Raw genomic sequence first — 5,878 nt, forward strand, 5'->3', positions numbered from 1 at the left:
GTGTCAGTTCCTAAAAAAGGAAATATTGAGAGGCATCATAAAACTGTACATTCGAATTTTGAGAAGGCATTCCCGTTAAATTCTGCCACCAGAAAAGAAAAACTGAAACATTTAAAAATCCAGTTAATTGGACAACAGTCAATATTTTTGAAAACAATCGACAAAAATAAGGCTGCAACTGAAGCATCTTATCGTGTTTCCCAGATAATTGCGCAAAAGAAAAAACCTTATGAAGACGGGGAAATCATAAAACAAGCATTTTTGGAAGCTGCAGATTCTTTATTCGCCAACTTTAGAAATAAAGACGAAATAGGGTCTGCTATAAAATCTATGCAACTTTCTGCTAATACAGAGATGAGACGAGTAGAAGTAATGAGCAGTGACATTTTTTTACAGTTAACAAGTGACTTAGATAACTGTATTTATTTTTCATTGCAACTGGATGAATCAAGAGATGTAGTTGACACCTCACAGATGGCCATATTTGTCAGGATGGCTTTTAGTGATTTTACAATTAAAAAAGATCTTTTGAAGTTTATTCCACTCAAAGGACATACTACTGGGCTAGAGCTGTTTTCTCATTTAAAAAATCTCATCTCTTCTGAGAAAATTCCAATAACAAAAATGGTAGGCCTGACAACTGACGGTGCTCCAGCTATGGTGGGTTGTTATAAGGGGCACGTGGCGCTATGTCATAAGGATGAAAGTTTTCCACAATTTCTTAGTTACCACTGTATTATACATCAGCAAGCATCATGTGGAAATTTTCTAAACTTGAACAACGTTATGAAACTGGTGGTGAAAATTGTGAACAAGATTAGAGCTCAAGCGTTACAAAGAAGATTATTTAAAACCTTGGCTGATGAAATTGACTGTCAATACGGAGAGCTACTTCTTCACTCTGAAGTGCGATGGTTAAGCAGAGGACGAGTGCTCAAACGTTTCAATGATGTCCTGCCTGCTATACTCAAATTTTTCAAAGAACGCGATGAACCGATTCCTGAACTGGAAAATTCGACTTGGCTCAGAGCTTTTGGTTTTCTTGTGGACAATACAAAGAAATTAAATGAGCTTAACTTGCAGCTTCAAGGCAGGGATAAAGAATTAGCGGAAATGATTTTTGATATAAATGCATATATTACAAAACTTGAATTTTACGAACAAAACCTAAAAAACCGCGATACTAAGCATATTCCTATTCTTTCCGGAAAGATATCCAAAAATCTATTAGGGCCCTATGACAGTAAATATCATATGGAAAGAGTTTCTAAACTTGAAGGAAAACTTCAAAAATCGTTTCAAGGATTTCAGCAAAATTGCTTTAGTGACGCAATTTGTTGTTTCACCCTTCATGGACATTGATATACAACAGTTTGCAACTTGTGTTATGAACAACTTTGGCGAAGACATTGCTGTGACAGAAATGGAACTGACTGCTTTTCAAAGTGACTTGACTTTAAAACCTTTAGGTTCAAATACAAAATGTATATGGACTTTAGTAAGTAAAGATAAGTATTCAGTTTTATGTCGTGTTGCGTTGAAAGTGAAAGCGTTATTCAGTTCAACTTATTTGTGTGAATCTTCTTTTTCCAATGTGAAATTTATTAAAAATAAATACCGCAATCGGCTTACAGATATACATTTGGATAACTGTATTCGAATGACTGTATCAAATTATACTGCAAATATTAAAAAAATTATCGATGAGTCAGAATGTCAACCTTCTCATTAAATATGCTCTTTTTATCTTCCCATATTTTATTTATATAATAATGTACTATTACTGTTTTGTTGTTTTTTTAAGTCGCTTGTGATTTGCCATTATGACTGCAAAAAATTTTGTTACGATTGCAAATATATACAAAAAGAACAAATCTATATGTAAAGGTGCATACAAATCATATGGACATATCAAATGTACGAATCTATTCTGTACGCAAGCAAATGTAAGCTAATGCGTGAACTGCAAGCGAGAACTCGGAACGAACGACAAAGACGCGCAATCGGCCTCCGCGTTCGGCAACGTTCGAAATCTGGCTCTCTCCTACTTGAATGAGCATATATATGTATGTATATGCATGTATTTTTTTTTTTTAATACTTTTATTTGCAATCTATTCTAAGAACAATAATCAAGTTATATAACATTGTGGTTATTTGACATGTATTATTGATCTCCAGTGAAAACAATAATAATATACTTATATGTAATACATATATTTATACAAAGTTAAGGCTATACATGTGATAACGTTATATGAATATGTTGTAAACATATTAATAAATAGTGATTAGGTACGAAATGGGAGATCTAGAACATGTTGTCTTTTCAGTCTAATTATTTCATTAGTTTCATCTAAAAGAGTTATTGCAAGTGGGTTTTCATGATAGCTGATCCTTTGCAAATATACTGTACTGAATCTATTAATCTCAGTTTTTATGAAAGGAATATGTAAGTCTGAATGAATGGCTTTATTGGTAATGAACCAGGGTGCACTCGTTATCAATCTAAGGGTTTTCGACTGATATCTTTGTAAGATTTCTATATTTGAATTAGAGGCTGTTCCCCAAAGTTGTACGCCATATGTCCATACTGGCTTCAATAAGGCTTTGTATAATAATAATTTGGTTTCAAGGTAAACTGGTGACTTAGGTCCAAGTAACCAATAAAGTTTTCTTGTTTTAATTTTTAATTGGTTAGCTTTAGCTTGTACATGACACTTCCATGTCTAGGTGTAAGCCTAAATATTTTACACTGTTACATTTAGGAATAATGTTTCCATTGATCTGCAAGTCAGGACAGTCATTTCGCCGTAGTATTAACTTTAATCTTCCAGCAGTCTAACCAGACCTGCAAGTAATTCAATGCAATTTGTACTAGAAAAGCGGTATCATCAGCATATGTTGCAATAAGTATATTTTCAGTTACTGGCATATCTGATGTGAAAATAGTATAAAGAACTGGACCGAGTACGCTTCCTTGAGGTACCCCAGCTTTGATGTATGCAATGCTAGATGTTTCATCTTTCACTTTCACGTAAAATGATCTTTCAGTAAGATACGGTTTTAGAATTAAATATATCTGTGAGGGGAAAATCTTTTTCAATTTGTATAAAAGACCATGATGCCAAACTTTGTCGAATGCTTGTTGATATCCAAAAAGACAGCTGAACAATACTATTTTCTCTCGAAAGAATCAACAATGAAGTTAACCACTCGGTGGCATTGTTCGGGAGTTCCATGGTGTCGGCGAAAACCAAATTGATATTCAGGTTTTATACCTATTAAGTTGTTTTAAAGTTGGCGATATTCTCCGTAAAAATATTCTCTCAAATATTTTAGAGAAAAGTGTCAGTAAACTTATTGGTCTGTAAGACGTTACTTCATTTTCAGGCTTATTTGGCTTGGGAATCATAACAATTTCCGCGTATTTCCATTGTGTAGTAAAATGGTTTAATCTTAATATAGCGTTGTAAATATGTGTCAGCAGCATAATGCCTTTTACTTACTTTTGGTAAACACTTTGCCACTTTAGAATCAATTTTATCATAGCCTGGTGACTTATTTTTACTTAAGTTTTCTATTTCGGTACGAGTTTCTGCAGGTGTAATATGCTTAATTGGCAACGATAGTTGGCACGGGACATCGAGAAATTGAAGAACGTCAGAGTCGTTATTGTTACTGCTGTTAAAGGCTGTGAAAGTTTTTTCTAGATGCTTTGCAAAAGCATCAGCTTTGCTCTTATCTGTTCTGCACCATCTATCATTGCAATCTTTAATAGGTACACTTCTCTTCTTTGGGTGTTTTAGGTACTTCGTTGCCCTGCATATTTTATAATCATCATTATTATTGTCATTAAGGTTTTGAATATAGCTTGAGATCGATTTATTTCTAAAGTCTTTCAATTTGTCTTTGAGTTCACTAGTGGCTTTATTTAGAACTGTGGTCGAATCGTGACAGTCGTTAACGAAACGACAATCGTTCGAACACAAATTACGTGAGTCGATAATCAAATGAACGAGTTGGGATCATAACAGTCGAAAGCAGACATATCGTAATTGTAATTTTGTTTATCGATTATTTTTCTCATCTTCTTCGCTTTTTTAAGTCACAATAGAATTTGAAGTGTCAAAATAAACCGCAGAAAGTAACGAAAATATAAAAAAGTTTAAATGGATCCGAGTATTTTATTTTATTTAAGTTCCAGCGATGAAGAAAATAATGAAAGAGTTGTGCGAAAATAACTTCGAGACAAAAGCAATCCGCTAGCATTATCAAACAATGCGTAAGTACTTTATATATGACGAAAAATAGGTAATAAAATATCCTTCGCTTTATCAGTTCCTCAGGTTTATCAAAAGGTTTCGCTTAAGCAAAGAAGCATTTAATTATGTTTTAAATAACATAAATATAAATTGCCAAGACACAAAAGCTGTTCCGGCGGTGCTCCAACTGGCTGCGTGTCTCAGCGTACTCGCAAGTGGTGGCTATCAGCATGCAATAGGCAATGACTATTTGATAGGAATGTGCCAGAGCACTGTCTCGAAATTAACGGGCAATGTTTTGGAAGAAATTGAAGCCAAATTGTGTCCTAAACATATTAAATTTGAGCCAGATGATTCGAGAAGGTGCAAAGAGTGGTTTGTTGAGAACTATCAAATTCCAGGAGGTAAATTCAATCCATGTTTTAGCTGTGAAAAATTTATTTAATGTTCGTTTTTTAATAATAGTGGTTGGATGCATTGATGGCACCCACATTGGACTACAAAAGCCCACGGTCAACGAGCACATGTATTTCAACAGGAAGGGTTTTCATAGCATAAATGCGATGTTGGTGAGTTTTTTAATAAAGAGATGGAATGTTACTTTAAGGTTGTTTCTGTTAGATTTGCGACCACACTACGAAAATTCTCGCAATAAACTGCCAATATGGGGGTGCAGCCCACGACTCATTCATATGGAAGCATTCAAACGAACGAATGGTTATGGAACATCGTTTTTTGCACAATAGGAGTGACAATGCCTGGCTGCTAGGTATGTGTTATACATATATAATTACAATTGATTTAGATTGTGCTAAATTACGTGTTGTTTTTTTTTAATAGGGGACTCTGGATATCCACTTGAGCCGTGGTGCATAACACCGTACAGAAATCCATCGGACGGATCAGGTGAAGCAAGGTTCAATGAAATTCATTCCAAGGCACGGTGCATCATTGGACGAACTAATGGTATACTGAAAGGTCGGTGGAGAATCCTAGAATACAACAAAAGAGGAAGATATGATCCTATAAAAGTGGCTAGGTTTGCGAAAGTGTGTGCAGCGCTTCACAACATTTGTATACAATTTAATGTGAACTTTACAGCAACAAATTCAGAGAGTCAAACCGCATCTGCCATAGTGTCTGAAGAAGGCCAGTATACTAGAATCGGCCAAACAATCAGAGATCAAATTAAAATCTCGTTGATGAACTCGGCATAACCATCTTGTTTTCATATTGTACTATTATGCTTTTGAAGTATAATGCTAACCGACCTAAATAAAATAAAATAACTCGAAACACTAATGGATACTTATTCAAAATCAATTTCATTTAATGCTTTTTTTTACTCCATTTAAAAACGTAAAATTTAGTTAATTTAAACTTGAACAAAACTTCAGGTATAGTTATTTGAAAAGAACTGAAATAAATATTCAAATGCATATATACATATTTACAAAAACCTTAAATAAAACTTAAATATTTATATACATACTTACAAAAACTTAAATAAAACTTCAAATATATATATACATAAAACTTAAGTACAACCTAGAATATACACATATTTACAAAAACTTAAACAAAACTTCAATTACATATATACATATTTACATA

The sequence above is a fragment of the Anastrepha obliqua genome, chromosome 6 (assembly GCF_027943255.1).
Source record: "Anastrepha obliqua isolate idAnaObli1 chromosome 6, idAnaObli1_1.0, whole genome shotgun sequence".
NCBI classification, from domain to species: Eukaryota; Metazoa; Arthropoda; class Insecta; order Diptera; family Tephritidae; genus Anastrepha; species Anastrepha obliqua.